The sequence below is a fragment of the Hypanus sabinus genome, chromosome 27 (assembly GCF_030144855.1).
Source record: "Hypanus sabinus isolate sHypSab1 chromosome 27, sHypSab1.hap1, whole genome shotgun sequence".
Lineage (NCBI taxonomy): Eukaryota > Metazoa > Chordata > Chondrichthyes > Myliobatiformes > Dasyatidae > Hypanus > Hypanus sabinus.
In genome coordinates this window covers 9,696,460-9,712,323 of record NC_082732.1, presented here as the reverse complement: position 1 = coordinate 9,712,323, position 15,864 = coordinate 9,696,460, and the positions used below count along the sequence as shown (strand labels likewise).

At 41.8% G+C, this 15,864-nt stretch overlaps 1 protein-coding gene across 3 annotated transcripts in view; it reads right to left on the bottom strand.

The window, feature by feature from the left end:
* Nucleotides 1-15,864, bottom strand: part of LOC132381986 (uncharacterized) — a 38,055-nt gene that overhangs the window by 17,098 nt on the left and 5,093 nt on the right. The window contains exon 3 of one of the 3 annotated variants that reach the window (XM_059951728.1): nt 11,962-12,134. The exons of the other annotated variants lie outside the window; for them this stretch is intronic. The gene's annotated coding sequence lies outside the window, so the exon portion shown is untranslated. The remainder of the gene's footprint in view (nt 1-11,961; nt 12,135-15,864) is intronic. 3 annotated transcript variants of the gene reach the window in all.

Here is a 15,864-nt window from a genome sequence, read left to right as displayed (position 1 = left end):
GCACTTGCTCTGGCAGTGTGTGGTACCCACCTGTTTCTAGCAGGCTTCTGTCATGGTACCCTGTCTAAATGAGAACTTCCCAGTGGCACTTCCATCCACTTTGATGAAGTGTTTTGAGACCGCTGTTGTTGAAGCATATCAGCTCCTGTCTGAGTGGTGACTTGGGTCTGCTCCAATTCACCTGCTGAAGCAACTGGTCTACAGCAGATGCTATTTCAGCTCTTCACACAACATCTGGATAGCAAAGATGCAAACTTTATCGATTACAGCTCCGCATTTAGCACCCTCATCCCTTGAAAACTAATCAGCAAACTCCAAGACCTGCACCTCAATACCCCTTCTGCAAATGGATCCTGGATTTTCCTCACTTGTAGACCCCAGTCAGACAATAACAACTTGTCCACAATCTCCATCAGCACAGGAGCACTGCAGGGATGTGTGCTTAGGCCCCAGCTCTACTCACTTTACACCTATGAGTGTGTGGCTAAGTACTGCCTCAACACCATATGCTGTACAAGTTTGCTGGCGACACCATCATTGTGGGCTATTTCAAAGGGGATGATGAATCAGCATACAGGAAGAAGGTTGAGAACTTGGCTGAGTGGTGTACTAACAACAGCCTCTCACTCGAAGTCAATAAGACCAAGGAGCTGATAGTAGACTTCAGGAGAGGGAAACCAGAGGAATGTGAACCCTTCACGAGGAAATCTGCAGATGCTGGAAATCTCCCTTGTTCTGGCCTCAGTAGCTTGTGGCCCAGGTAGCAATCCCAAGATCGCAACCCTGGAAGTCCTGCTCTTTAACTTAGCACCTAACTCTCTGAACTTCCTGTGCAGAATCTTGACACTTGTCCCACCCACTTCATCAGTACCTGCCTGGCCCAGGACTTCTGGTGGTTCACCTCCCACTTGTGAATGCTGAAGACTCGGTTCGAGATAACCTGGACTCTGGCACCCGGGACGTAACATACCGTCTGGATATCTTGCTCTCCCACAGAACCTCCTGTATGTTCCCCTAACTATCGAATGCCATCTGTCTGCCTTCCTGCCTATCCTTTTGATACAATGTGTATTCTTGGTCATTACGCTCCCAGCTATAATCTTTCAGCCATGATTCATCATCATCATACCTGGCAATCTACAGCTGTACTGAAAGCTCATCTACCTTATTCTGTGTACTACGCTCAATCAAATACACCACCTTCAGTCCTATACTCATCATTTTTGATTTCACATTGCAACTCATCCTGTTGACTGCACTTTTGCCCTGTCCACAGCCTCTCCTCACCACACATTGCTGCTGTTTGTAATCCAGCTACCTCATCCTCAGCACTATTATCTCCCTTTCCTACGATACTTCGTGTATTGGAATATATGCAGCTCAGCACACCAGTCGTAACACGTTCAACCATTTGATTCCTAACTTTGAGGTCTTACTGGCATCTGCCTTCGCAGCCTCTCCACTAACCGTTCTGGCACTCTGATGCCCATCACCCTACACTCTATTTTTAAACCCCACCATGCAACATTAACAAACTTTCTGCTGGGATATCAGTTACCCTGCAGTTCAGATGCAAAACTGTCCCTTCTCTATCGGTCCCACCTTCCCTGGAAGAGAGCTGAATGATCCAAAAATCATATGCCCATCCTCCCTTACCAACTCCTTGCAATTCATCCTGTTGACTGCAGCTTCTGTATAATTTTCCAAGTTCTAGCCTCATTAGCACATGGCACAGATAGCAACGCTGAGGTAGACCATAGACCATATGACATAGGAGCAGGTTTAGGCCATTCAGTCCATCGACTGTCCTCCACCACTCCATTATGGCTGATCCCAGATCCCATACATGTGCTTTCCTGCAACATCGTTTATTACCCTGACCAATCAGGAAATGATCAACGTCCACCTTAAATAAACCCACGGGCTGGGCCTCCACCACAGCCTGTGGAAGAGCATTCCACATGTTCACTACTCTCTGGCTAAAAAATATTCCTCCTTACCTCTGTTCTAAAAGATCGCCCCTCAGTTTTGAGGATGTGTCCTCTAGTTCTGGATACCCCCACCATAGGAATCATGCACCCTACCCTACCTACTCCTTTCAACATTTGGTTGGGTTCAATGAGATTCTCCCAGCATTCTTCTAAATTCTAGTGATTACAGGCCCAAAGCTGCCAAACATTCCGCATATATTAAGTAACCCCATTTCCAGAATCATCCTCATGAACCTCCTCTGAACTCTCTCCAAATACATTATATCATTTCTAGGTATGGGGAACAAAACTGCTGACAATTTTCCAAGTGCGGCCAGTCTAGTGTCTTATGAATGCTCAGCATTATCTCCTTGCTTTTGTATTCTATTCCCCTTGAAATAAATGACAACATTGCATTTGCCTTCTTTACCACAGATTCAACCTGTAAATTAACCTTCTGGGAGTCTTGCATGAGGACTAATAGGTCTCTCTGTACCTCTGATGTTTGAACCTTCTCCCCATTTAGGTAATAGCCTGCACTATTGTTCCTCTTACTAAAATGCATTATCAACCACTTCCCAACACTGGAGATCACATCCCTGGAGGTCTTGCCCTTTAACTTAGCACCTAACTTCCTGAAATCCCTATACACTCATTACACTCATTCTACCCATGCCATGGATCACACCGTCTGGCTGCTCATCCTCACACTTAAGAATGTCTGGAACCCGGGAGGCAATATACCACCTAAAATCTCATTTTTGTCCACTGAACCTCTCGTCTGTTTCCCTATCTGATGAAAATCCTATCACCACAATGTGCCTCTTCTCACCCCTCATCTTCTGAGTCGCAAAGGTAAACTCAACCACTGTGGCTCTGCTCTGTTAGGGCAACTCCCCACCAGTATCTGAAGTAATATACCTGTTGTTGAGGGGGATGACCCCAGAGGTACTCTGCACTGGCTCCTTAACCCCTTTCCCCTTACAGACTCTCACCCAGCTTCCTGTGTCCTGCACCTTAGGTGTAACTACCTCTCTATATGTCCAATCTATCACCCCCTCTGCCTCCTAAATGATTCTGAGTTCATCCAGTTTCAGCTCCAACTCCATAACACAGAGTTAAAAGTTGAAACTGTATGCACTTATCGCAGTTTTAGTGATCAGGGGTACTGGAGTACAGGGGTTCCCAACTTTCCGCAAGATGAGCATATCGCTATCCAGCCTGGCATCTCTACTGTCCTAGCTCAGCAGATATAAAGAAGAGAAGGGGGAAAAAAAAACCTGAGCTTTTCTTTCCTTTGCTTTCTCTGAGTGAAGCCTCAGGATCATCATTCTAACTATATCAATTCAAATGATGGCTGCAGCGATGATCTGCTTACCCCTGCCTTCCTTAAATTTGCACTTACTAATCAATCCCAGACACAGATTGGTCATAGGTCAAAACTGTATTACACTGTTGCAACCAGCTGCTGCCTTTTATCCTCGGGCCATGGATCTGATTGAAGACCCTCCTCTCCAAACCTCTGAAGACAGGATTGACCACTGGTGAAAGCTCTAGACAGCCAAGGGTACACGAGGATCAGGGGTATGAGCGGTGAATCAATCATGTAGATTGATGCCTGATGCCTTCCATGTGACCCCCTGTCTGTTTCTGCATATGCCCAGAGCTTCACGTGTAACCGTCCTAGATCTAGAACCTAGTGGGCAAGGACTGACTCAACTCTGACAACGGTATGTCAAACTGACAGGCGGCTCCTCAATCCAGAAGATTACCCACTGCCCCAGAATCCACAAAAGCCTTCACCTGCCTCAGGTTCTTACCCCAGGTAAACTCCCCATTCAGCATGAAGCCAGAATCCTTCGGGTTGGGCGTAGTGGCTGCTACCATCATAGACTTCCCTATGTTGGCCGGTCTTAACAGTTTCTCAGGTAGCTGTGGTTTCTGGCATTCAGCCCACAGGTGACCTCTTTCCTCACAATAAAAGCAGCAACTTTGAATCCGGTGCTGGCAGAGAGTCTAGTGCAACTGACCAGCCTGAATACAATTGGATCTCGAACAGGCAATGGGCAGAGGTTGCGGAGTGGGACAAAGATGCAATTTTTTGGTCTCGGAATAGCTGTCTTTAATCTCGTGGTATAGTCCCACTTACACTCTGCTAGATGATTATCAAGATTTTGGACTCCAGAGATGAGAAGCTCTAAGTACTCTTCAGACACTCCCAAGGCGAGGGCATCCTTCAGTTTATTTTTGAGTCCATGGAATTACAGCATGGCCAAGGCTGCCGCGTTCCAACCATTCTTTTGGACTAGGGTCCAAAATTCGCTCGCGTAGTCGGCTGCTGACCAACCCCTCGTTGAACCTTCATCAGGCAGTCTGAGGCTCGGTTAGCTCCAGTGGGGTGATGAAACACCCCCTCATGGAAGCCATGAATCCCTCCAACTCCAAGTAAATCTTGGATCTGCGTTCCCAATGCATGATTCCCAGTCAGAACAGAGATAATGAAGGCCACCTTTCTGAGCTCCAAAGGGAACCAAGATGGCTGGAGCTAAAACACTAACGAGTACTAGATGAGGAGGCTGCAGCAAGAACCTAGGACACCATCAAATCTCTCCAGGGTTGGAAGATGTACTGGCTCTAGGGTGGGACTGATTGGTTCTCCCAAGCTAATCTGACCTCCTCCTTGCAAAAGTTGACCAGTGGCTTCCTGGAGGTAGTATATCTTCAGGCTCTGTCGAGATTTATCTTTGCTGTGGCTAGTCACAGTGGACAAAAGACTCTGATACCCTGTTAGGTTCATAGTGGCTCGATTGTACTATGATGAGAGTGCTTGGTGAAAATGGCTTCGACCCAAATGCTGGCATATCCGTGGCAAGGATCAAGAAACAGTATCAAACTGGATCAAAAATCTGAGCACAAAGCAAGCACTGGACAAAATTATCGAGTAGGCTTACGATTGAATGCTGAACCTCAGTTCAGCTGCTCCTTAGAAGCTCAATCCTTGGTGCCCAAAACATGATTGCAGGACTGTCCTGAATCTTTAAAGAGCCCACACCAACTATCCATATTGCAGTGAGTTTGAGCGTCTAAACCTCAGAAGCTGGCACAGATGGGTGCATGTTGTTACACAAGCTAGCAGATGATAGGTGAAACCTGGTGAGGGACTTGGTTAGATTAGTTGGATGGGGAAGGGGGATGAAGGGAGAAGATGGGAGGTGATAGGTCGAAAAGGTAAAGAGCTGAAAAAGAAGGAACCTACAGGGGAGGAGAGTGAACCTTGGGAGTAAGGGAAGGAGGAGGGGCATCAGAGGAAGGTAGTGGACAGGAGAGGAGAAGAGAAGGAGTAAAACGGGTAAACAGAATGGGGGATGGAAGAAGAGAAAAGAGGGAGGGGGAGAAATTAACACAAATTTGAGAAATTGATATTCATGTTATCAGGCTGGAGGCTACCCAAATGGAATATGAGGTGTTGCTCCTCCAACTTAATGGTGGCCTCATCGTGGCAGTCAAGAAGACCATGGACTCTCATGTTGGAATGGGAATGCAAAGTAAAGTTAAAAATGGATGGCCACCTGGAATTCCCATCTTCTGTGGCACACAGAGCAAACTGCTTACCAAGCTTTCCCTCAGTCGATGTCAGGTCTCACCAATGTAGAAGAGGCTGCACCAAAGTTGAAGTTCAAAGTTCAAGGTAAATTAATTACCAAAGTACATATATGTCACCATATACAACCCTGAAATTCATTTTCTTGTGGGCATTTACAGTAAATACAAAGAAACATAAAAAAATTTGAATAAGAAATAAGCAATAAATATCGAGAACATGACTGAAGAGCCCTTGAAAGTAAGTTGATAGGTTGTTGGAGTAAGTGAAGTTGTGATGTTATCCACTCTTTTCAAGAGCCTGATGGTTGAAGGGATAATAACTGTTCTTGAACATGGTGGTGTGAGTCCTGGGGCTCCTGTGTCTCCTTCCTGATGGCAGCATGAGGAAAGAGCATGACCTGGGTGGTTGGGGTCCTTGATGATGGATACTTCTTTCCTTTCACAGTGTGCCATGTAGATGTGTTCAGTGGTGGGGAAGACTTTACCCATGAGGGACTGGGCTGTATCCACTACATTTTGTAGGCTTTTCCGTACAACTATTTGCATAAACAGGTCTTGATGCAGCAAGTCAATAAACTCTCCACTGCTAACCTACAGAGTATATCAAAGTTTTAGATGATAATGCAGAATCTTCACATACTTCTAAAAAAGCAGAGGGGCGTTCTTTTTAATGACACTTACATGCTGACCCAGAACAAGTCTTCAGAAGTGATAACACTGAGGAATTTAAAGCAGCACCAGATACAATAGATACCCCCAAGAGATTTGCTGGTAAAGTGTTGCCTGAATGGTGAATAGGGATTGTAAATCAAGTGTATTTCTACAATGGCTCCACATCATAAAAGTGCTTTAGTTATCTTCTAAGTAACCACCTTAAATTAATTATTATATTCCTCATAATAATTTTGAACTATTTAATATATTTGTTCATTTTTGCATTTCCATTATTTTTTCCATTAATTTGTCCTAAGGGAATAAGGCATCCAGATAACTGGCAGCTTCTTTTTATAATGCTGTATTACACAGGCCACTTAGGACAGATGATTATTTTGAAGCTTTTATCGGCCTTTTCTCTAATGAGTTATTTAATTAAGTTTAGTTGACTAATTCACATACTTCTCACTCTGTGATCATTGTTGAGCCTTTGTATCATTGATTGTTTGAAGAAGTTAATTGAGAACAATTTTGGAATTTAGCAAAAAGAGGAAAAAGATACTGATGTGGAAAAGAAGGTAAAACACAGGAGAAATCTGGTGAGAAGCATAAAGACAGCTGGCAAAAGCTTCTATCGACATGTAAAAAGAAAAAAAAATAGGCCCTGTACAGACTGAGATAGGAAGCATGACATTGGGAATAAGAAAAATAGAGAACTTAACCGAGTATTTTATCTTTACAGACAATGACGCAAAGAAAAACACTTGGAAATAATGGATGAAAGCAAGCTGAGAAAGAAAGACAAGGTAACTGATAAAACTCCAGGACCAGATGACCTGCATCCTGGGCATGTGACACAAGCGTCCTTGAAGATGGTGTCTCTTGGTTTCTGAAATTGCATTGATTCTGGAATGTTTACAGAAATTTTGGGATTTACAGATGTTTTAGACAATCTGTGAGAAAATGTTGAATCTTATTCATGAAGAGGAAACTGGGCATGTAGAAAATAGTAGCAATAGGACTGGTTAGAATCATCCTGAACTTATAAATGGGAAATCACATTTGTTATTAGGGTCCTGTGATCTTGTGGCAAAAGAATAAATAAAACAGATTAGTAGATGTGCTTTATTTGGACATTCATATGGCTTTTGATATGGTACCACAAAAAGAAGACTTAAACAAAAAGGGTGATGAATGCAGGACTGAAGGAGTTATATTTGAATGCATGCAGTATATAGAATAAGATAGATGATCTTTTTTACGAGATTGACACATATGACGTGGACATCATTGAATGAAGATCATAGTTGGAAATACAAGGCTACACCTTGTATTGAAAGGACAGGCAGGTAGGCAGAGGGGATGGGGTGCCTCTGTTGGTAAAAAAAAACATGAAATAAAATCCGTAGAAAGAGGTGACATAAGATTGGAAGATGTAGGAACTTTGTGAGTAAAGTTAAGAAACTGCAAGGGTAAAAAGACCATGATGGAAGTTATATGAAGGGTGCTGAACAGTAGCCAGGATGTGGTATATGCTGTAAATTACAATGGGAGGTAGAAAATGCATGTAGTAAAAGATAATGTTATAATAGTCATGGGAGATTTCAATGTGCGGGTAGATTGGGAAAATCAGATTGGTGCTGGATCCCAAGAGAAGGAATTTGTAGAATGCCAATAAGACTGCTTCTTAGAGCAGATTATGGCTGAGCCCATCAGGGGAAAGGCAATTCTGGATTAGGCATTGCGTAATGAACCAGATTTGATTAGGGAGTTTAAGGTAAAGGAACGCTTAGGAGGCAGTGATCATAATATGATAGAATTCACCATGCAGTTTGAGAGTGAGAAGCAAAAGTCAGAAATTTTAGTATTACAGTGGAGTAAAGGGAGTTACAGAGGCATAAGAGAGAGGCTGACCAAAGCTGATCAGAAGGGGACACTATCAGGGATGAGGTGTATAATTGTGAGTTTTGTGCAGGATGCACAAAACCTTCAAGATAGTTGAGTGAATGGTAAATCACGGGGAACAAGTAAGTGCATAACTGATAACGCAGCAGTAACCTGAAAAAATAGGAGATTATTCACAGTGTAAGACTTAGTTATTACAATAGTGATGGACTGAGAAATGTTAAAGCACAAAGGACTCTGGATGTCCTTGTAAGCTCTCACTGAAAGCAAAAACTGAAATCCAGCAAACAGCCGAGAAGACACACAGTACGTTGGCTTTTGTATGAGAGAGTTTGAATGAGGACGACAGGACATGTTGCTACCATTATACACGGCCTCAGGTGATCCACACCTATAAACTGTGTGCATGTTTGTTCTTGGCCTGAAACATTAACTGTTTACTCTTTTCCAGAGATACTGCCTGACCTGCTGAACATTTTGTGTGGCTAGAGATATTGGCTATTCTAAACTTTGGGAGTGAGAAAGGTTTGGTGTCCAAAGTGACCTAACTATCTTTATACACATATTATTGAATGTTAACAACCGACTATAATTATGAAGGCAAACAGTATACTGGGTACAGTTATGGTTAGGGATCCCACAACCCATCCGGGTCACAGGGGTGCCATACAGTTGAGTGCTGCACCAGTTGTCTCCATCTCTCACTTTTGTGGATGAGTGCCTGGGTTGTGGCAAAGCTCTCTTTGGACCACTTTGTTGTCTGCCCATTTCTTCCCTCGTCTGCCCCTTTTGCTTTTCTTCTGCACCACTCTCTGAAGAATGGTCTTTGGATGTCCACTTGATCTTGTTATGTGGCTATACCATTTCAGTTTCCTTTTCTTTACTGTGGACAGCAGATCTTCATAGTGCCTCATGTCGTTATTTGTACTTTGTCATTTGAGACTTGGTCTGTATAGGAGATGCCACAGTTCTACTGTCAAAGCCCATGAATCCCATGCATACAAGAAGATGGAGAGCCCAAGTGCATGCAGGAGTTTCACCTTGGATCTGAGAGAAATGTCATTGTCTCTCCAGATTATTTTTTGTTTAGCCAGTGTTGCTATTGTTTGGGCTGTCCTTGCAAGGACTTCCTTTGATCCTTCTTGGTTGATGATACCACCAGGATACTTGAACCATTTGACAGTCTCTAGTTCCTGTCCACTGATTGTGATTTTTGTCGTGACTGGCTCCTCACTGTTTCTCATCAGCTCGGTTTTCTCTGTGCTGATCTCCATACCATATCTGGTTGATGTATCTGGTTGCTACAGGAAATTTTTGAACAGCTGGTAGTTATTGCTAAGTGAAACAAGTTGAAGAATAGAGAATTGTTTCTATTAGATTGGGCCCTGGTGACATCCCATCTGGAATATTACGTGCAGATTCGGTGCCCTATCTAAGGAAGACTGTACTTGCAGTTGAAGGAGGGCAGTAACAATTCTTGTGATGACAGGATGTAGAAATTTTGAGCGGTCTAGTACATACTCTCTAGATTTGAGAAGAATAAGAGAGGATTTTTTTTGAAGCATATGAAAATTTTCTGGGGCTTGATGGGTTAGATGTGAGGATGGTATTTCCCTTGGCTGTGCTAACAAGACCACAAACACAAAATAGAAGGAAGGTAGTGAGGACAGAGATGAGATAAATTTCTTCACCCGAAGTATAGTGAATCTTTACAATTCTTAGCCCAAGCTAAAGACTGAAAGGATTTCTTTCTATTAAGAGAGCCAAGTGACATAGTATTATTTGAAAATGTTTTGTGTTAAAAGGTCATGCATGATTTTACTGAATGGTGAACCAAGTATAAAAGGGCAAAAAGCCCAACACAACTTCTATTCCTCACTCAAAAAGTTTGAGGAACTCAGCAGGTCAAGCAACATCTACGTATGAAGGGAAATGCACAGTCAGCATTGGGACAGGCTCTCCAGCTCTTGATGACTGTGCTGAAGATGGAGCCAAATTAACTTTCATTTTCTGTCCCAATGATGGGTCCTGGCCTGAAACATTGTGTGTACATTACAGAAAAGATGTAAACACAATGGATCAATTATAATGTATTTCTTTTGAATATTGAGCATCGGTAACACAGTGGGGGCGGCCTTAAAAACACAAGTTATACATAAAATGTGAGCCAATCAGAGTGCACAATTGATTACCAGTGGATGTTCAACAAAATCCAGGAGTTGATGCAGTATTACCAAATTTAATCATTGTCCCATTTTGAAATACAAGCATTTTGGGTATCTGAAATGCATTCTGAACTGTCCTTATGAAGCAATGCTATTCCATATTTAATGCTGTCACTATTCTTTAATTACTTGCAATTCGAAAGATGATTGAAAAGAAATTGTGGAGGCATCCTATGATATGCAGCAAGCTAATCTTCGGTCAGTTGACAGGTTAATCTTGCAGTCAGTCAGTCATATTCTCTTTATGTCTCCAGCCTGAATTGTTAATATCATTTATTCAAATGAAATCCAGAAAAAAAATCATATTACACGTTCTTGGTTTATTTCTCCTTGCTGGCTCTTTGCATATAGGTCAGCTGTCCCTTCGGATGCTCTGTTTAGATGGGAGCTTGCTGAGTACTGATGCAGCAGTGTATGTGTTTCAATGGCACAGTCACTTATTATTCCTGTGACTCCGGCACCAAAAGGCATATTATTCACAATCATGAACACATCTCTTTCTGATTGATCCAAGCTTAATGGAAAATGATCGCTGTTGCTCAGTGCCATAGCATGAGAGAAACTATTGTGGCTGAAAGAACTGTGCCCAGTCTGTGGGAGAGATGGAGACTTTGTTTAAGATTTGACCTTTTCGCATCATTGAGCAGAAGACAGAAAAGGGAAGGAACTTGCTTCTTCATGCCACTTTCAGCACATCCAAAAGCAATTCATACTTGATAACATACTTTTGAAATCTAGACACCATTGTTATGCAGGAAATGTGAACGATTTATTCACAGCTAACTCCCAAAAACACAGCGGTAATTACCAGGTAGCCTGTCTCACTGATGCTGATGGAGCGATAAATGTTAGCCAGGAGTTGAGGGCACTTTCCAACTATTTCACAAATTCTGTGAAGTGTTATTTTCTGTGGGTGTTTGGCTTTGGCTCAGGTGGTTGACAGAAAATCAGGATGAAGTTCATAACATAATGAAGGCATTATATGAATAAACAAACAAGCAAACCAACAAACAGCCCACCGATTCTGTGATAACCATCTCATACACCACTTTACATTAATCCTACGCTAATACCTTACATTCCCTTTGACTTGCCTTCGATTCCCAGGAAGTTCTACATATTTGTCTACACACTAGACACAATATAAGAGGCCCATTAGCCTAACAAGTTACAGAATAACACAGGGCAACCAGTCCTGTATGGCCATGCTGACCAGAGGGCATCCATCAGTATTAATCCCATATTCCAGTATTTGATCTGTAGCTTTCTATCTGTAGACGATTAAAAAGTGACTCATGGGATGTGAGAGGAAACCAAAGCTCCTGAATGAAAATCATTCAGCCTCTAGGACAATATGCAAACTCCACACAGACAACACCAGAGAACAGGATCTCACCTAAACTAGAGAGAATAGGCCACATGAAATAAGCGAGAGAATCTAACGTACATTCTTTTCAGATCGCTTCATAAGACCAAGAGGCCATAATATTACAGTAATTCTTGCACCACCATCTTATCAGTGTGAACTTGGAAATTTTGTATCTTTGACTTGTAAATCTTGTACATTTTATTTTTAAGGCAACTTATTTTTTATTCTTTCTTACTTCTCTTCTAATATTTGTACAGCTGTGCACTTGTAATGCTACTGCGACACCGTGATTTCTTTTGGAATCAATAAAGTATCTTTCTCTTCCCACTCCAAATTCCTCTGCAGGTCAGATGAGAAGCTGTAAAAACCTGGGCACCAGGCAGACCACACAGTCTTCAGGACTCAACCCTACAACAGAGAATTAGAGCATGGAACATAGAAATCTACAGCATATTACAGGCCCTTCAGCCCACAATATTGTGCCAACCATGTAACCTACTCTAAAACCTGCCTACAATTTTCCTACCGCTTGGCCCTCTATTTTTCTAAGCTCCATGTATCTATCCAAGAGTCTCTTAAAGGACCTTATTGTATCTGCCTCTACCATCTTCACTGGCAGTGCACTCCATGCACCCACCACCCTCTGTGTGAAAGGTGCTCATTGTAAATTCTCTTGTAATTACACTGAGATTAAATCGGGGGATTACTTGGCAGCATGGCTCAAAGTGCCAAAATGGGCCTATTCCACACTGTATCTCAATAAATCAATAAAATAAATAAATGGCATTGCTCTTCTTTCCCCTCTCTTAAAATGCTCCCTGAACCACTATGCCCATGGTTCGGTTGCTCATACAACCTACAGCTCCCATTCCCATCCTCACAGGGAGCAACGATCTCAGACCTGTTGGGGAAGCTCATGGGCTGCCCCCTATACTGTGAGAATATAAGAAAATATATAAGATTTAGCAAGGCATTTGTGTTGAAATCTGGTGTTCAGAAGGCACTGCTTGAGAGGGTGTTAGAGGGAGTTATACAACTTTTCAGAAATATTGGAAGGGGCTTTTCAATTGTCAAGGCATAGAAGGCTACAGGGATAGTATGGATAGGTACTTGAGAGTCAACATGGACAATGTTGGCCAAGTAACCTTTTTCTGTACTGTATGACTCTTTGACTCTAACAGAGCAGCTCGAACCATTAGGATCAATCTGAATCCTTGATCACTGAACTGTCAGGCCTACACAGGCAGGCACCTTGAAATCACGGCCCAGCTAACAGGAGCCACCTGCCACTTGTTTCCTGCTCATCCTCGGCAACCTATTTAAGCCCATCTCTCACCCACAGTCTCTGTTCACACATTGAGCCAGCCAGTTGCTCCTAGCCTTCAATAACCTTGTTGCCTTGTCATGTTAAATATTTGATCTCCCTTGTTTTGTGGACCCTTGTGGCTTGTCACTTTGCAGTTCATTAACTAAATATTATTTTGTGCTGTATTGTCTCTGGTGTTCTGCTTTTGGGTCAAGCCTCCTCTATATTTCCTGATATGGATAAGTGGATTGATAATGAACAGAATGATCTACTTAGAGCATAGGACAGTACAACAGAGTATGGGCACTTTGACACATAATGTTGCACCTCCAAGCTACTTCAAGATCAATCTAACCCTTCCCTCTGACAGGATACATAACTCTCCACTTTTCTTTCATCATGTACAGTCTCTGAAATGTCTCTGTTGTATTATCACACTTGACAGTATGTTCCTGGCACACACTACTCTGTGTGCATAAAAAAATCCTACCCCTGACATCTCCCCTAAATTTATTCCATTCACTTTAAAAGAATGTCCTCAGGTATTAGTCATTGCTGCCTTAGGAAAAATGCCCACTTTGTCTGTGCCTTTTGTGTTGCCCTTAAGGCATTCGTTTAGTTTATTATATTTTCGCTTTAGCAATTCATTTGTAATCATTTTCTAGTTAAAGTTAAGGTTGTTGAAAGTAAATTCATTGTCTGTGATATATCGCGGCCTGCGATGACGTCACACCCGGTTTTGCTGCGTCCCGTGGGAAAATACCAGTTTGGAGAAATGGGAAGGAGGGGGCTTGTGTGTGTAGGATCAGTACGAGTAAAGTTTTCTTTCTACGCACTAGAAACATCATAGAAGCAATGCCGTAAGTTCATAAGATAATCGATATGTTGAAGTAAAAATGTTAACGCTGATTCTGTTAAAAGTAATGATGGTTGATATAGTTTATGTTCTTTGTTATTTAAAGAGTTGTGAATAGTTTGTGTTGAAGTGTACTTAAAGCCAGTCAATGGCGTAGGTAGATTCTGACTGTATGTTGTACTTTAATGTAATATAGTTTGTTGTAGTTATATTTTTGCAAGTATTTATGAGGTAAATGTGATGCCAAGAAGGAAACAGTGTATATATTTTGTATTGTTTTATCAACACTTTTCACCATACGTTAATGTGGAAGAGTGAACAGTAAACGGTTAATCTTACTGGGATCGCGCCTCATTGACTCCGGTTTATACTTGGTGTTTAGTTCAGAGTTTTTACACCTGTGTGAGAACACTACACCTTTTATAATCTTACACACCACTCATCCTCTTTTACTCTAAAGAGAAAAGCTCTAACCTGCTCAGCCTTTCCTCAGATGACACATCCTTTAATTCAGGCAGCAACATGGTAAATCTCCTCTGCACCCTCTCTAATGCTTCTCAACTGTTTGGTTCTGTTGGAGTAGAAGTGGCTCAAACCAGACCGAGAAAAATTCTGCCCTTTACAGACCAAAAATCCATCAGGAATTTGGTTCAGCATCATATCCCTGCAGCTGTTGGTTACAGTTAAATGCGATAAACACTAAACTGGTACCATGAGATCATTTTTTCACTGCAAGGGACATTGCACAACAGTAATGCTGACCAGTGATTCTGGGTATTACCTGAACTTTCAATAATTCACCTGTCAACAAGGCATTCAACTGGAGCAGAGTTGTAAATCAATCAGGTCTATATTCCCCGTCAGTTGGTTAGTGACATTTCACCATGCAATATCCCATTCACAACATTAGAAGCTTCTATACCTGTTGTGTGACTTGCCGTCTTTTTTAAATGTTTGCAATTAAAAGCCTAGATACTGTAAAACTCTTAAGCTGAGAACAATCCTAAGTAATACTAAAGCCCTTTCTTGTGTTATGAAACCAAAATGGGTGCTTGCTGAGAGCATTGCCAATGCCCTACCAATGATTCAGAGTTTGCAGATTTTTAATGGGGCCTCTATGCAATAAAACCTTTCATTTTGTTGGCAAAAAATGATAACACCATCTGCTTTTGCTGCTTTTTCCATGTTTTTTTTGGCTCACAAGTGGCTTCCCAGAGCACAGTTTTAAAGAAATAAGAAATCTTTATCCACTGTGGGCATTCGTGACATTGTGAATAAAATTCTAGATATAATAAACAAAGGTAATGGCATGTGTTTTTTTTTAAATATATCTATCTGGTGCTTTTTTACACTTCTGGAACCTTTAGGTTCAAAGCCTGCCAAGTTAAAAAGAAAGTTATCAATTCCCATTTTCAGTGGTTATCAAGGTTGCAGAGCAAGTTAATATTGGTGTTCTTACAATTTTATTTGCTGGGACTTAATCTCATCCTGGATGACGCTCAAACTTTGCCACCTCAGACCTCCAAGAAAGGATATGTAGACTAGCAGTTTTGGATTGCAGGCAAAGTTTCTTTTCTGAAATACTGTTTGTTGTAAAGGTCATGGTTTCTGCTGGAGACATTTACACTCTACACTGTGCATTCTGCATTGTTATTGTTTTATCTTGTTCTACTTCAATGCACTGTGGAATTTGATCTGCATGAACAGTATGCAAGACCATTTTTTCACTGTATCTCGGTACATCTGACAATAATGAACCAATACCAATACTTTTGCATCAGAAATAAAAGAATGTATTTCACAGAATGGTTACGGTATAGAAGGACCCAATTGACCTATTGAGTACCTATGGTCCTGTTTGTGACCAACAGCTCTTTGTGCTGGGTGACCTGGCAAAATGGGGTTTTCAAACTTTAACCCATTGCTTCATCCAGACAAAAAAAAAATGTTAACAATAACTAACTAACTATAAATCT